This window comes from Camelus ferus, chromosome 1 (assembly GCF_009834535.1).
Source record: "Camelus ferus isolate YT-003-E chromosome 1, BCGSAC_Cfer_1.0, whole genome shotgun sequence".
In the NCBI taxonomy this organism is placed as follows: domain Eukaryota; kingdom Metazoa; phylum Chordata; class Mammalia; order Artiodactyla; family Camelidae; genus Camelus; species Camelus ferus.
The window spans coordinates 104,235,226-104,252,907 of NC_045696.1; the positions used below are offsets into that span (position 1 = coordinate 104,235,226).

The following is a 17,682-nucleotide window of genomic DNA, read 5'->3' on the forward strand; positions in this document are numbered from 1 at the left end:
TTCCTACCCTCTCTTCCTTCATCCGCTCTTAGTTATCTTAGTGTATACCACTGTCTTGTAAAGTGTTTACACATAATTACTTGGTTTTTCAGCTTTGAATCATATTCTTTGGCCCCCACAATTACAAATGCCACAAGCTGCAAACTTACTCTGCTTTTTGTCTTCCCTACCCCTTCCCCTTTCCATTTTTTATTACTTGTATCATTTATACAAGACGTATAACATTTCAATTCTGTCACTTCAATCTCCAGCTTTGTTTAATTAATTAATTTTTATTTTTTATTGAGGTATTGACACATAGCATTATATTAGTTTCAGGGGTACAACATAATGATACGTTACTTGTAAATACTGCAAAAGGATCCCTGCACTCAATCTAGTTAACATCCAATGTTTAGTCTTAATTTTGCGGTTGTGGTACGTAGTGCTCTTCACTTGCTCTTTTGCTGTGGTTTGTTTCCTCCATGATCTTCTGGTTGGCTGATGATTGATCTCCTGTAGATTCCTCAGGAAGGGTTCATGGGACAATATTCCATAAGGTCTAAGATTTCAAAACTGTCAGCTTTGTTTGCTTTTGGAAGGACATTCTTTGCTGGGTATAAAAACCCTTGGCACACAAGTCCTCTCTGGCTATCCTGCAGATGATAACTGTGTTAACTTCCTGTTTTAAATGTGGCTTTGGAGACATCTGAGACCTGTCTGCATTTCTCCCCGTTTAATGGCTTATCTCTTTGCCTTGATGCCAAGGGGACACTTTCCCTTCCTTCACACCCTGCTCCCTCACTTTCCCCTTCTGCTCTCCTGCCTCTCCTCTTCCTCTCTCTTTTTCATGCTCCAGCCCTGCAGGATATGTCTCATGGCTGACTGTTTTCATTCAGTTTTTCCTAGTCCATGGAATACCCTTCTGATATGGAGAGTCAGGTCTTCTTTTATTTATTCAGTTTCATCGCTTCTGTTTTCTTCCTTATGGACTCTGATTTTGTGTATGATGGATCTCCTTTGTCTGCCACAGCTATCATCCCCTTTGAGTCTATCTTTATTTCACTGAATCTCGGTTGTGTTTCTTGCATCTGTCCTTTATATCCTTTCATGGCTTTTCTACAGTGTATAGTCTCTCTTATAAACTTTCCAATTTCATTTTCATTTTTCTGACTGCTTTTTAAACTTTTTGTCAATCACTTTACAGAGTTCTGCTAGCTTGCAGTTCATTTCCTCCTGTTTTCTTGCCATGACTTCCCTGAATTCTGGCATTTCCATTTTGTGGTATTCTTTTAGAGGGATGGTTGCTTTATTAATTTTTAAAATACCATGGTGAAATATTTATGTACTTTTTTTTTTGCTTTACAGCAACATTTTTTTGATGAATATTGTTTATATGTTGGTAAATTTTACTGCTCTTTAAGTTTTTACCTTATGTTAACTTTATACAAATGTGATGCCAGTTCATCTTAAAAAATTGCTTATCATTAAATGTGTTGTTTTTTAGTTCCAGCTATTTACATATAGTGTCTGATACAGTGCTTCGCAAATCAAAGCTTTCTCTTTCTTTGTTCTTCCTGAAAAAAGACTGACTGATGTTAATACAGTTTGACTGTGCCATCCTTTGTGTGTCCTCCCTTCCTCTCTGAACCCCCAGGGGAACCCTCCTGTGCTCTCTGCTTCCCTCAGTGCCTGCATCTGGCTGCAAATAAGGTGGTGGACTCACACACTTTGTGGTCAGTTGCCTGCCTTGAGGAGTTTTATTTCCACTGACACTTTTAAGATCTGCCATCATTAAGTTCTCTTACAACTTGAATTTTCTTTTCCCCTCCTTTCTTCCCATGTGGTTTCTGTCTGATTTCAGTCACTTTTGTCAACCCTTAAGCATTTTTTTGGAGTGGGCAGATTATATTTGGCTTCTAGTTTCACTGAAAATGGAATTTGTGGATTAAAAAAAAAACTCCTTGCTCCTTTCACATGATTTTATGGAGAGGGTGGACAAATAAGCTGAACTAGGCAGCCGTGTTCATACTAGAAGCCCTTACAATAACTTTAAGGTTGTCTCCCATCACGGGTTTTTCTGGTTGTGAAACACTGGAGAACTGAGGTCTGTGAGCCTTTGGAAGAGTCCCCTCCTCTGTTCCCGACTTAAGCAGGAGAGGTGATTACAGATTTTTAAAAAAATCTCATGACCTTGGCTATCCAGTAAGTTAAGGAACACATCCTTTTAGCTAAATCTGAGTTAACACTTCAAGCACTAGAATTTTCCACTTGAGCCATTTTAGAAGGAAATCTTTCTAAATACTGACATACTTCTTAGAACTTAAAGAACCTACTTTATGTAGATGATTGGATACTAGGGGTTCCTATGACTATATTGTAGTGAAACATGGTTATTCCATTGAAGGAGTGTATGGGGTTGGCTTCTGTAAGAAGAGGCTCCATAATGTATGTTTGGAGTTTTTGTCATACATAGTACCCCCTCCCCCTTTATTTCTGGTGAGTCAATTTTCTATAGATGCCCTTTCTTGTAGCTGTTACTGTGTTTGCCTGTTATAATCCTTCTTCTTTGAATTTGATGAAGGCTCAGCCTTCAGACAACAAAGATTGCTGGAATTACATGTAAAGTAAAAGTAAATTCACTTTGGGTGTGACATGAGGGATTCCCATGAGTGAAGTGACACTCAGTGCACAGACCTGGTAACATCTGCTTTAGTTGCTTGCGGGCACCCTGCCTAGACGAAGAGAATCCCCATGGCAACAGCTCATCAAAATGGCAGGTGTAACAGTGAAGAACGCACTGCAGCTAAATAGGCAGATGCTTAGGCTACGTGGGAAGGTCATTTGACCAGATTATGCCAGGTAGTTTGTGTGTGTAGCTACTGCTGGGACCAAAGTTTGTTTGCTGACATTTGGCAGGGACATAAAACAAAAGGGAAAGGAAGCTGAATAGTTACATTTCTGGCACATCAGGTCTTTCTGTGGCTTTGATTTCGTATAGGCTTAGTGATTCTGTTGTCATTGAACATTGTAATTCAGAACACCACTGCCATATAGTCTCTTTTCTCTGGAAATGCCACGGAAAAGCTAAAGAAAACATTTGCCGTAGCATTCTGTTACCTTGCAGAGAAGGGTGTTTTTGTGTTCTCAGTGCCCTGTTGTCCCAGCGCTGGGGGAGGGGCGATGTTTGCTATGCAGGCCAAGTGCGCAGGGAAGGTTCTAAAGTTGTTAAGTACAAGCTGCAAGATTCTAAGATTAATTGTGCTTCACTCTCCAGTGAGATTGGTGTATTATAAATCATAGAGGCATATCCCATCAATCTGGTGTCTGGATGCAGGGAACATGATAACCCCTAACTCAGCAGAAACATACCTTCCATCCATTACAGCTTCTCTCCTGGAATGAACCAGTGCGCGCCTAAGATAGGGCCAGGGCAACAGACAGCATTTTAAAGACATCTTTGAGATACTTCCCTTCTTTTACAACAGGGAAACCATTTCTATGGCTCCTTGGTTTTATTCTACCATAACTTTATAGGAGACAGTTTTAAAGAAGTATTTTCTGGCTTAGTTTTGTTCAGCCCTTGGGTAAGTTCTCTGAGAGGTTCAAAAGAGAAAAAATAATATGATCCCTACCTTTGATGAGCCACTGTTTAGTTATGGAGAAAAACCATATTAATTCTGACTATGGGATGTTAATGCTAATTGCTAATCTAGTACTTACTAGCATACCAGTGGAATATACTCAGAAATTATTCATAGAACATATTTCAGAATAAATGCTGACAAGATCAGAGAAAGGAGAGATACGTATTGGCTGGACTAGTCAAGGTCCTTAGAGAAGGTAGGCCTGTGCTGGGTCTTGTCCGTGGGAAGGCATTAGTGGGATAAGACAGGCTGCATGTCCCAGTGTGAGGGTACGGACTGCAAGAGAGAGTAAGGTTAAATAGGCGGTGATGAGCCCAAGAAGAGGCTTGCAGGTGGCCAGCAGAACCACAGCACATGCAAGAGTCTCTTGCTCTGCGTCTCTTTGCCCTTCCACATTCCCTCCATTATCAGAGTCAACTCCATCCTATTTGGAGCACCCGGCCTAGAGGAAGAGAATTCCCAGGGGAACGTCTCATCAGCATGGCAGATGGAAAAGTGACTGCACTACAGCTAGACAGGCAGCTGCTGTGGGCTACATTCGAAGGTCTTTGGACCAGACTATGCCAGCTTGGTTGTGTGTGTAGATGCTGCTAAGGCCGAAGTTAGTTTGCTGGCACTTGGCAGGGACATTAAACAAGCCTTCCCCACTTCTTCCCTCTTCTCTCCCTCCTTCCCATCCTCCTTTCTTATTATGAATATTTCAGGCTTATCACTCTGTCCCTGCCCTTTTAATGCACCCTCTTCCTTGATGTCAAGCTCAGTCCCTCAGCTTCAAGGCCATGGCCACACTCTGCTCATTCTACTTGATTCATCTACTCATTCAACAAGTGCTTACTGAGAGTTCCATATGCATCTTCAGAAAATATTCATTCTTACAAAGAAGACAATTAAGACACAATTATAATATGTGACAACTACCTTGACATGAGAAACATAGGATGCTATGGGAGCAGATGGCAAGAGTACTTAATTTTATTAAGGGGAGGAAGGTGTCAGAAAAGAAGTGACATAAAAACTGAGAACTAAAAGTATGAGTGGTGATATTCTAAACTCTCCCTAGAGCTGTTGGGTACCCTGTCTGATCTGGGGAGCTGCCAGGCACTTAAGTTCTTAGTTGCCTTTGGTGGCCACCACCATCACACACAGGAAATGAATTGTTTATTTTATTAATAAATATTTCTTGAACAATTCTATGGTCTAAACAGTGTCCTAGACTCTGTAAACCAAACAGCTGTAAACAAAACGAGCAAAGGACCTGATCTCTTAGAGCTTACATTCCAGCAAGGATGAGCAGACAATGAAAAAAGAAATAAAAATAACATGATATTTTGGGTGTTATGGAAAAAGAAGAAACAGAGTCAGATGATACAGTGTAGGTACTTGTGTATGTGTGTGAGTATGTACTATTTTAAATAGGTTAGTTGGGGCTTTCTGTTAAGGTGATATTTAAGCCAGAACTGATGAATTGAAGGAGAGAGTCTGTTGGGGTGGTGGGATGCGGAGTGAGGGGGGGATAGCATTCTGCGCAGAGGGAGCAATAACTAGCACAGAGTCTTCCTGGAGGATGTGTGCTAGGTGTGTTGTGTTGGGGAAACTATAGAAAGACCAGATGAAAAAAAAGAAAAGAAAAGAAAAGAAAAGAAAAGAAAAGAAAGGAAAAGAAAGGAAAAGAAAAGAAAAACCAGGTGACTGAGAGCTCTAGGAAGAGAGTGGAGGTGGATGAGGTTGTGAAGGTATCTATGGGCCTGATAAGGTAGGGTCTTGTCCCATGTAAGATTTACATTTAAGAGGATCCCTTTGGCTGCGGTGTGGAGATCCGACAGTAGAGGAGCAAGAGTGGAAATGGGAGATCAGGTGGGAGCCTGCTGCAATGGTCCAGGCAGGAGATGACAGCAGCTGGCCACGGTGGAAGAGGGAGAGTGGTGGGATTCCGAGTACTCCTAAAAGGTAGACCTGACAGCTTTGCTGCTGATTTGGATGGGCGTGTGAGAGAAGAAAGGGATCAATGATGACTCCTCGGATTTTGGTAAACTGGATTTGCCATTAACTGGGACGGGTAAGACCACAGAAGAACAGGTTTAGGGGAGCAAAGATATGTTAAGTTTGTTATGCCTGGCCACCATCCAAGTGGAGATTTTATGTAGGCAGATTGTTCTACAATATCAAGGGAGAGTTTGGGAAGTTGTCATTTAAAGCCATGAGACAGGTTGGGATCACCAAGTGGGTGATCCTAGAAAGAGAAGAAAATGAGGTCTGAGAGCTGAGCCTTAGCGGGGACTCGATTGTTTAGAGGCTGAAGAGATAGGAAAGATACAGCAAGAGATGAAGAGGGAGCAGCCGACCAGGCAGAATAGCCAAGGAGCCTGTGCTGCCCAAGTAAAGAAAGAGTTTCAAACAGGATGGAGTGACCACCTCTGTCAGACGCTGCAGAGAAGTCCGTGGAGATGGGGTCCAGAGGTCACTGGGGAGGGCAGCGGGTGTGATGGAGTGGTGGGGGCAAAGGCCTGATGGAGTGGGCTCAAGAGAGGATGAGAGGAGGAAAGTGGAAACAGTGACTAGAGTCAGCTCTTTCATGGAATTTTGCTGCAAAGGTGTGGGGGCAGAGAAATGAGGCTGGGGGGACGTGGGGTCAAGAGAGGATATTTCCAAGTGGGAGAAAAGCATCAAGTTTGTGTGCTTGTGGAAATGATCCAGTAGAGAGGAAAAATGATGATTCAGGAGAGTGTCGACCTCAGGAGCAATGTTGAGCAGGTGGGAGGGTGTGGAATCCAGCAACCAATGGACAGGAGCAGGGGCAGCTCGTTCCTGTAGCAGGGGGGCAGGTCGGTTGGGGGCTGGGCGGGGGGGGGGCGAATTCTCTTCTGATAGCCTTTGTTTTCTCAGTGAAATGAGAAGCTGAATTCTCTGCTGAGAGTGAGGATGGGGAAGAGATGTCAGAGGTGTGGGGAGAGAGGAGAAGAGGAGGTGGCTGTCTAGGAGACTGGGAGAGCATGGACTGGGGCAGGATACGTGACTGTGTGGCAGCACTGAGGGCCCCCTTGAGGGAGATAGTTATGAAATAAAAAAATGGCCCAGGCAGAATGGGTCAGGACAGCATTTAACTGGGTGAATCAGATCTTGGGCTTATTAAACCTTTGCAGTGGACATTTTTGAAGAAAGTTTCTCAAGGTGGTATATACTCAGCAGGTGACCGACCCCTGGCCACAGCCCTGCAAGCCAGGCACAGGTTAAGGGGACTTCACATGGGCAGGCAGGACCCCAAATGATGGCCATGCAGGATGATCACATGATTCCTCTCTACTTCCTTTTACTATTGGTGGATGCATGCTGGAAGATTATGGGAAAGTCACACAAGCCTTGTGAAGTTTGTTAAGATTGACACATAGGGATTTGGGGCAGAGATATACCAGCTGACACATGGGAGGTCTTCAGTGCACAAGGAGGGAGCCAGGCAGAGAGACTGCATGGTCAAAAGCTTCGTGGGGAAGCATGGAGGGAAATGGGCACTGAGGACCTGGAAGTTGTTTGAAAATGCTGGATTGTAGGTGCCCCAGACAGCTGTCCTCCTCACTGTCTTCCATCCTGCCATGCTTATTTCAACCTTTAGTCCGTGCTGGCTTCCCTGCCAGGAATGCCTTTCATCTCTCGGGGTCGTTGGGTTGTACAACTCCAGGGGGTGCCATTAACATTGTCCTTTATGTTTCCTTACTGAGTCAGCTCAACCTCTGTCTCTTCTAGGACAGTCCCTTTGGCTCCAAGCCACACTCACTCTCCTTTCTGTGAATTCCTATATCTAGAGGGTAGGGTTGCCAGATTTAGCTAACAAAAACACAGAATGTCAGTTAAATATGACACGGGACATACTTATACTAAAAAGTTATTAATTGTTTATCTGAAATTCAAGTATAACTAGGCATCCTGCATTTTATCTGGCAACCCAACCAGACTGGAAAACACATGGTTAAGCATTCATTCAACCAACCTTTGTAGAGATGGAACTTGCCCTCTACTGGGACTGGAGAGAGTAAAGCATCCAGCCTGGACCCTGCCCTCTGGGCTAGGAGGCACCAAACATGTATTAGGTCACCAGCCAAGTAGGGTCTCAGAAAACACATTGCAAAAGGTTCAGGTTGAATAACTGCTCCAGAATTTTGCAATCATAATATCTAAAGAAAAGCTATTTTAATTTCAGTATATATGAAAATGTTGTGACTTATTTTCACTTAGTACTATAATTTTTAATTTTAATGACATATAGGTATGGAGGCATCTGTATCTGTTCAATGCTTTGGACATCACAAAGTGTCCATTAAGACTTGTCTGCCTGCGAGCAGTTTGTCATTTGCTATTATCATCTTCACCATCATTGCCTTTAGCATTGATCAGAAGTGGCAGTTGCTGTGCAGAGGCAGGGTGACCCGGGCTGGGAACGTGTACCCCTGCTGTGCCTTTTACTACCTGTGAGATCTCGGGAAGACACGTGATCTCTGTGCCAGTTTGCCCATCTGTACGATGAGATACAATACTAATATGGACCTCAGAGGATTGGTGAGAAGATTGAAGAGTTAAAAACCTGTGAAATGCTTGGAACAGTGCTTAGGGCATATATCCTAGATAAATGTGGATTAATATAACTTAAAAATTATTGAAACACATAAGCGGGGAGGGGCAGAGTACTCCTGAATTGTGAAGTGACTCTCTTGGCATTGGTCTTTATTTTCCTTTAAACCTCCTTGAAGGTGAGAATCACTCTTGCCCCACCCTGCTATGTTGTATCCAACCCTCCCCTCCTCTCAGCCTGCCCCTACACTGGTTTGGTAGAGGCTCTGAAAATATTTGTGGGTGGGTCTATTAACGCTATTGGAAGCCTAAAGAAATGGTAATGACATTCATGGGTGATGTTTCTCCAAGGTCACTGAGTTCCAAGATACTCTAAGTCCCTATAATTTCGCCATTCCTGATTTATTTGTGAAAACCAAGGCAAACGTATTTAATTTAGGGTATCCCAGGTGAACTTTATAGGTACCCTAGGAATGACAGCAAGTTGGAAACTCATTTACCATTCACATCCAAGTATACGCTAGTTTACAAGAATAAGTTTCAGTTGATGAAGTATTTAATAAATGGCCAACATTGTTTTAACCATTTATCACCCATTATCTAACTGAATTCCCCAAACCTCTCCGAGAGTTAGGTATTATTAACCCCACGTTACACACAAGGAAGTGGAGGTATGGAGCAGATAAGAAATTGCCTAAAGTCACCTAAATAATAATTAGTTGACACTGAATTCAAGTTCAGGATTGTCAAATTTCAAAGCCCGTGTTCAAAATGAATAAGCATATTTTTCAACCTAAAAAGCTCGTGGAGAGCAGAGAAGAGGCCTGAGACCATTCATTCACTCATTCATTCATTCATTTGTATGTTCATTCCAGTGTGGAGCTTGCAGAGGGGTGAAGGACAAGGCCCTGCCCTCGAGAAGGTCACAGTCACACAGAGCTGGGTACAGAGACTATGGTAAGTGCTCTAGCAGAGGCAGGGCAGTGTGAAGTGCCAGGGTCACACAAAAGAGGCAGAGCTAATGGTGTCCTAAGAATGGGCGGTGGCTGGGGAAGGCATGGGGGAGGAGGCGCCATTTTGCTGGACTGTGCAGACTGAGTCCGAGGAGAGTGCTTATTTAGGTCTCACTCGGGATTTAAGATTTGCAATTAATGCCACATCATAAGGAAACAAGTATTTTTGAAAGTCTGCTTGGTACAAAGTCCTGTGCTAGGCATTTTTATGGATAGAAGTTAGCTTCTGGACAGCCATCTCAGGTAGGTACCCTAATCTCTGTTATACAGGTAAAGAAACTGAGGCTCAGAGTGGTTGAGATTTGCCCAAAGTGGGAATTTATTACTTATTCAACAAATTCAGTTATCTGTTTATTCATTTACCAAGCATTAGTTGAACACCTGCATCAGGTGATGTGGTTGGTGCTGAATAACAATGGTGAACCAAGGAGGGCCAGACGCCCCCATGGAGATACTGTCCTGTGGGGGAGACAGACATGAACTAACTCTCTATACATGTTTTCCATTTGTATGGAAAACAATACATCCTTTGAGAAGAAGTTTGGAGAGAGTGATTGGAGAACCCCTAGGACAATTTAGCTTGTCCTCCACCTCTCCACATGCATGCTTGTGCCCAGGTTTCAGGGGGAAGGTACCCTCAGTCAAAACCCCCAGTGCAGCTCCACTGAGCACACAGGACTGCTGTGCCCTGTGTCTGCAGGGAGCATCACAGGGAACCTGAGGAGACAGGAGCACATGGTGGGCTCTGAAGGGTGACTGAGGAGACATTCACGTGCCCGTGTGAGACACCCTTGGGGGTGCTGGGAAGGGAGGTTGGATGGCTACAGTTGCGAAGGGGAGAAAAATCTGCCCTGAGAAATGCAGTTTTGTGCTCTAATTCTGATAATAATTTTACTTTTGTTTTTTACAAAGGTCAGCGTTAGGGCGAGCTGGGCCGCCATGTTGATTCATACCATGGTACCCCGAGTGTGCAGAGTATGTCCTTGTGGCCACGTGCTGGTTCTGGGTGGGTGTGGTGCAGGACGTGCAACATGGTGGGGAGCGACTGGGGAAAGCACTGGGCATCAGGAAGGCTCAAGGACAGACTCAGTATTCCCTAAGACCAACTTTTTCCCCTTACCACTTTGAGAAGGGCTGATGCCGAGAGGCGTGTTATTCAGAGTGATGATTTCATCATCAGTTTTAGGTTTTGATGCAAACAACAGAAACAGAGCCTGTCTAATGTAACTAATTGATTGAGAAATCTCGATTCACTGAGATATAAACATTAAGTGTTTTATTTCATCCAACTATACCTGTGATTCTCAAAGTTTAACATGCATATGAATCACCTGAGGCTCATGTAAAATGCAGACTCTGGTTTAGCAGGTTTGGGCTAAGAGCAGAAATTCTGCTTTCCTGACAAGCCAATGCTGCCAGTCTGTGGACCACACTTGGAGTGTCAAAGAAATCTACTTTATGGAATGCCCCTTGCCCCTTTGTGGTTCTGGAAACATGGTCTTTGTCTTATTCTAACACTCTGCAACACTTGCAGGTTCTACTCATTCTGAAAGTCAAAGCTTTTCCTCCTATTCATTATTTAAAAAACTTAAGAATTTGTTGGACTCAAACTTTCAGGACAAATTCTTCTCTCTCTCCAATGTAGGCTAGAGCTGTGGCCCTGCCTTCTTAGATTGGGGAGAAGGTGTGAGGTCTGGTCCTGAGGTTACCCCCTTTTCCTGCAAGTGCATCTCATCAGGAGTCTGGAGACAGGGAGTCGAGGTGAAGTGAAGGCTCTCTCCTTCGCTTCCTCCAGAGGAGGCGCAGGGTCACAGACGTACTCCGCTTCAGGTGGGCTCCAGCCATCACTGGGGGCCTTTGCTGGTTTCTCCATGATGATGCTGTGTGGGGTTTTGGGGCAGTGTTCACCGTGGCCCCTCCATCTCTTGGGAACATGACAGAGGGGCAGGCTCACCTCCCTTTGGCTCCTGGAGGTATATCCCAGCGACCCTTTCTCCGGGCTGGGGATCTCTGCTCCTCCTCGTTCGACAGACAGCCTTTCTCCAGGCTGGGCATCCTCTCACGTGGCCCTGAAACCACCTATTCCTGTGGATCATCTGTGTCTGGTGCTGGGTCCTGGCTGTGGGGGTGCTTTAGGGGAGTGGCCATTCTCGCTTCTCCCACTCATGCAGAAACCCTTCGAGGGGATATGGTACTTGGGTCTGATGTCAGGCCATTGGGCATCCCACAGCAGCGGCCCAGGACTAGGTGGGAAGTGGGCTGAGGCTCCTCATAAAACTCCACCTGTCCCCCTCCATGCCTGGAAGCCAGTCTCTCCCCTCTGCTTCCGGGAACCACCACTCTTGAAATTCGATCAACCCTTCTGACTTAAGGCTTGTGCTTCTCTTTGGAAGCTTTTTGTCCCAGATGAGCCCCTCGCAGGGGAAAGAGGGGAAGGAAGAGGTGAGTCTCACAATACAGTCCTCACCATGTCCGCGCTGATGGCTTTCTCTTGCAGGTGGCCCACAGTGGGCTGGATATTTGGACGTAAGTCTCTCCATAGCCTAAGTCACTGCGTTGTACCGAGTAGTGATGCTCCCTGCCTCCTGGTTCCCCGTGGGCAGAGTCCTGGCTGCTGGGCAGAGCAGCTCACCGAGGAAGGCATTTTTGACACCCCCAGGTGTTTGGGGCTGTCAGCTGTGCTCATGCCACAGGATCTGGCCTCCTGCTTGTCACCATCGTCCCTCAACAGGAAACTCTCACACATTCATCCAGAGAGACCGCAAACCTGAGCCATTAAAAAGCAGACAGGTCTTTGTATTTGTGAAAGCTCCTAATTACTATTTCATGGAGAAAGGATTAATAAAACATCATGCAATTAGCTGCTTCCCTTCAGCAGTCACATCTCATTAAGGGCGGCACAAGGCAGCCCACAGGACTCCTGAGCAAGCAGCTGGCTCCAGCCCTGGCTTGCAGGGCAGGCCTGCTGGTTCAGGGGAGCGACAGCCCTGCTTCTGCCTTGTCTGGAGAAGCATTTTCTCCGGTAAGTGATGTGGTAAATGGGCTTGGCCCTCAGCAGGACAGCTTTCGGCAGCCAAACCTTTATCTGTATCTCAAAATCTTCCCTTTGTTTACTCATTTATTCATGTACTGTCTTCTGTATGCTAGGTGCTGGGCTCGGTGCTGGGAAAGGAGCAGCGGTCAGTTATCTCCACTTACAAAGCCCCTGCCCAATCCCATCAAAGACTCTGCTCTTCCCTCCACACCCCTTCCTGTCTGGCGCGCCCCACATTCCTCCTGCCCTGCTGCTCCCCCCGCTTGGCTCTCATCTTCCATCCCGTGACAACCCCGACAGGTTCATTCCACACTTTGCGCCTTTTCTCTCGTCCTGTCGGGAGCCCCATCCGAGGCTTCCTTCCTTGGACCCCAAAGCTGTACAAAGAGAACCACCCCCGCCCCCCAACTTCATGGAGAACAACTTGGAAAAGGCACTGATGGGGACCATTAGAACCCGGTTTTAACGTCTCCTTCTTACCCGGGCTAAGAAAAATCACCTGAACCTGTCCTTTCTTGCCTGAGTCTTTGTTTCCTCTTCAGTCATATTTTCTTTTCTCTGGAGTAGAATGGTTAGGAGAGGAAAATATGTTTGAACGTGAATCTCGGGTCCTACGAGGGTAGCAGGTAGCCTCGGGCAGGTGCCCACGCTGTGGGAAGGAGAGGACGGTACCGACCGCACGGTGTGGCGGAAGGATGCACGATCTACACTTTGTGGAAGGGGAGCCGCGATGGTTACAGTCTGGGTAGTGCTGGGTAGGCCCCATCCAAAGGTGCTTGGCTGAGTGGTCAGCGCTCAGCCCCTAGGGGACAGGTCTATCCCCTGATGCAGGGCACTGGCATTTTTCTGCATCTTGTTGCCATCTTTAAATGGTGACACTGTCTCTGCTTCCAGCCTGATATCCCTGTGTTAGGCTGTGGCCTTGGTCTGGGTTCAGCATGTTGATATGGTCCCGAGCCCCAGGGACAGGAGCAGACAGCACCTTCTGACTCCATCTGACTGCATCAGCTCCTCCCGAGAAGGCTGTGGTGGCGATGAAGCCCAATTAGACATGTGGAATCAAGAGCATCGGGCTGCAGTGTCACGCCTGGCAGCCTCATGGTCCATCCATGTGTCAGGCCACCTTCTCTGAGCCCTGTAGGCTGGAGGCAAGAAAACAGGGCTTCAGTGACAGCATCTTCAGAGCCAAGTGACAGAGAAGGGGATGCACTCATAGCTTGGTTTGATCAACACTTACAGGCAGTTTGGATCGCTGTAAAATGAACAGATTAGGAAATGCAATTATCTGGATGATTGCTTCTGTTCACTAGCCTCCTTCACCTCTGTGGATGAGAGAGAGAAGGAGGGGGAGAGGGAGAGCAGGGCGAAGAGGGAGGGGGAGGGGAGAGAGAGGGGGGAATCAGGAAGGTTGATTTGATTTAGACTAGGCTGTGGTGGTCTCACAAGAAGATGGAGAGTTTGAGCTCTGTGCCCCTACCCCAGCCTAGCACAGGTGGAATCATGCAAAATGATTGAAAGCAGATGAGTTTGTTGGGAAAGTCATTGAAGGTCATGGTTGTGGACGCTGTTGCTGCCTAGCCCAAATCTTTTTCATGTTGGTGCCATCTCCCAGTTTCTGAGTGTTTGCTACTAATAGCTCACGGCTGTCCCCTTTTTCTAAAGAGCTGTCCTTGTCCAAATTAAGCCACTGTGCCTGAAAAACCACATGCCCTCCCCAACCCCCCAAGTCAATGGCTGACAGTCACAGGAGGCAGTCCACTTTGCCCCAGGGTGGGACCAGCTGTGGTACAACTAGTGGCCCTGAACTTATCTGAAGTCTCAAGCTTAGACCACATCCCTACTCAGTTCCTCCCTCTGCCTCATCCTGCTTTCCCCAGCTCTGTTCTTTGAGAGCATTCCCCCAATATATCACTAGAACAAGAATCTCCATCTTAGGCTTTGCTGGGGAACCCGACCTATGCAGTCATTGTGCACAGGGCTGTGAAAACCTAGTGCTGGGACATGGGGCAGGAGGCTCTGCAATGGTTCAGGCATAAGTTGATAAGATCCTGACAAGGTAAAGTGCAATGAAATGAGAGAGGAAGAGAGGGATGCCAGAGACGTCAGGGTGGAAGGTCTACCAGGATCCCATGTCTGCCTGGGTAAGGAGGGGAAGGAGGGGGCACACGTGACTGATATTTCAAGTGGAGGTGAGTGAGGGCACATGTGGTGATGCCACTGGTTAATGGAAGGAAGAATGTTCACTTTGTCCTTTCCTATCTCTGGCTCACATCTCCCATCCTCCCTGGGCCTGTGTCTGCAGTGGCTGCTCCTGCTGGTCCTCCTCCTGGACTTGCTTTGGATGCACAGTTGTACCCTGCACGGCTGTCTCCATTCCTCACGTGCGCCACGTCTCTCCAACCAGATGGTCATCTCTGCGGGTTCAAGGACTGTGCTTTTCTGTGCAGAACTCCATGTATGCTTTTCATATATAAAGGGAATAAGGAGATGTTTGTTGATTAATTGCTAGATTAGCTCTTAAATTTCCTCAGAACCTTGGTGAGTCCTCCCTGGCCTGGCTGAGGTTTTCACAGCTATAATGTCAGGACCTGTAGACCCTGGTTTCTGGACCATCGATTTAGTTCTATTTCTTCTCAACTTTATTGTGAAATAATTTATTTAAGATAAACCACATTCATTGAAAGTGTATGATTCAGTGAGTTTTATTCGTTATTTACATTCATAAAACCACTATCGTAATCAAGACAAAAAGCATTTTCATCATATTCCTGCCTCTTTGCATCCATCCCCCTTTATCCCTGGCCTCATGCAATCACTGATCTTTTTTTTTTTTTTTTTTTTTGGTCACTTAGAGAATAGTTTGTATTTTACAAAAATGGAATCAGGTAGTATGTGTTCTTTTGTGTTTGGCTTCTTTCACTCAGCATAGTGTTTTGAGAATCATTCATGTTGTTGAGTGTATTAGCAGTCCATTCCTTTTTAAAAAAAATTACACTTTTACTTTTGAGATAATTGTAGAGCCACATGCAGTTGTAAGAAATAGTACAGAGAGAGCCTGTGTGCCTTTTACCCAGTTTCCCCCAGTGGTCACATCTTACAAAAATATAGTACACCATCACCAACAGGATAGTGACATTAATAGTCATCACAGGATGGCAGTCTCTCCTGTTGCCTTTGCTAGCCACACCCCCTTCCCTCTCACCGCCACCCCCATTTTAACCCCTAGCAACCACTAATCTGTTTTCCATATGTATAATATTGTTGTTTTCAGAATGTTGTATTAATGGAATTATTTATACAATAGTATGTAACCTTTTGGGGGTGCTTAAAAAAAAAGGACTTTATTTTTTAAAGCAATTGTAGGTTCACAGCAAAATTGAGTGGAAGGTAAGAGATTTCTCATATACTCCCTGACCTCACACAAGGATATTCTCCCACAACATCCCCCACAGAGTGGTACTTTGTTACAACTGATGAACTTGTGTTGACACATCTTAATCACCCATGGTCCATAGTTTACGTGGGGGTTCACTCTTGGTGTTGTATATTCTCTGGGTTTGGATAAATGTATAATAACATCTTTCCACCATTATAGTATCATACAGGGTAGTTTCATTCTCCTTAAATCCTCTGTACTCTGCGTATTCATCTGCCACTCCCCTCTAACCCCTGGCAAACACTGATCTTTTTACTGTCTCCATAGATTGGCCTTTTCCAGAATGTCATATAGTTGGAATCATACAGTATGTAGCCATTCTGGATTGGCTTTTGTATGGTAAGAGCATGTTTTGTTTTTTAAGAAACTGCTAAACTTTCAGTTAGAGGGGACAAATTCATATCCAAAATACATATCTAGTCCAGCGAGAACATGTTGCTACCTGCTCCATGACGAAATGGGTGCAATGTAATGAACTTGCCACTAGGTGGCTGTCTAATCCCCTTAGGGAATTGTGCCACACTAGGGGCTTGGGGTTGGGCTCTGCTGTTGGTGAGTTAGACTTGCAGTGGTAGCCGTAGCTTGGTGAGCCTTAGTGAGGGGAAGTTCGTGTTGTTGAGCCTGTGTATAGCTGTCATCCCTGCCAACACACCCACTTCGTACATCATCTGTAGAGCAAACATTGTGGTGACTGATAGGCACGGAACATTTCTTGTCCATGTTGTGAATGAAGAATCTCCCCTGTAGGAGATGTCCTTGGGTGAGCATTCACCAAGAATATCTTTCCATTCTGTGCCCATTCATTCCCACGTCTTTCACAAAATTGAGTACATTTTAGGTCACTATTCCTTTAAATATTTTTTTTCTGCACCAGTCTCTTCTAATTCTGGCACTCCAGTGTCACAAATGTTAGACCTTCTGGTGTTTTTCCATGGGTTCTTGAGGCTGTACTCATTTTAAAAATCTTTTATTTCCTTCGTTGTTTGGGTCAGATAATTTCTCCTGATCTGTGTTTAAGTTTGCTGACTCTTTCCCCTGTCATCTCTATTTGGCTTTTGAGCTCATTCATTGACCTCTAAATTTCACATATTCGTATTCTCCTTTTTTGTTCTCAAATTTTCATTATAAAAATAGTTTTTATTTTTCTGCTGATGATGTCTACCTTTCCATTTATTTCTAGAGTGTTTACCTTTACCTCATGGTGCATGTTTATTTTAGTTCTTTTGAAGTATTTGTCTGATGATTCCAACATCTGGATCATCTCAGAATTGACATCTGTTGATTGTATTTTCTCTTAAGAATTGGTCACATTGCCCTGATTTTTTGTGTGCTGCGTACTTTGAAACATTATGTTGTAAATCTTTGGGTCCTGTTAAATTCTCTGCAGAATGTTGATTTTATAGTTTTAGCAGGCAATCTGATTGGGTTCACACTTCAAGTTTTTTCTTCTGTCTGTGGCAGTGGTTCCAGTGTTAATCTGAGTTTCAAAGTCTTTGTTATGCTGCTTTGGATCTGTTCCACACATGTCCTGATATGGGGCATGGGCAGTCTATGATATTGTAGTTCAGATTTCAGTCTTGGCTCTGATGCCTTCGGTTGATCTTGTGCATGGGCAACTTAGAGGTGATCGTGGGGCTTGTGATGGAATAAAGGAATCCCCTCTCCAGCCCTCTCCTCTCTAAAATTTCCTCCACACTCTTTTAGCTCCCAGGAGCCCCTTTCCCAGGCTCTCTGCTCTGGTTTTCTCTCATGTGTTTTAGGATCCCTGTCTGCTGCAAAGCTCTGCAGTGGCACTGCCTTCTGGTCAAAGTCAGAAGATAAAAGAGGGAAAAACTAGAGAACTCTTCCCTTGATATGGATCACTGTTTAGGTGTTGATTCCCTTCCCTAATCTACTTACTTTGTTAACTTTTCAGGGTCTGCGAGTAGTTTCCTTTTTACTTTGTCTGAATTTTTAGTTGTAACCAGTGGGAGAGAAGGTTGGGGTGGACTTAATTCATATTGGCTGGCACTG

The 17,682-nt window shown here is 45.0% G+C and overlaps 1 long non-coding RNA gene across 1 annotated transcript in view; it reads left to right on the forward strand.

The window, feature by feature from the left end:
• The window catches only part of LOC116665963, a 163,740-nt gene that overhangs the window by 76,893 nt on the left and 69,165 nt on the right, over positions 1 to 17,682 (forward strand). Inside the window, exon 2 of the long non-coding RNA XR_004322794.1 lies at positions 9,062 to 9,143. This is a non-coding gene — a long non-coding RNA (uncharacterized LOC116665963). The remainder of the gene's footprint in view (positions 1 to 9,061; positions 9,144 to 17,682) is intronic.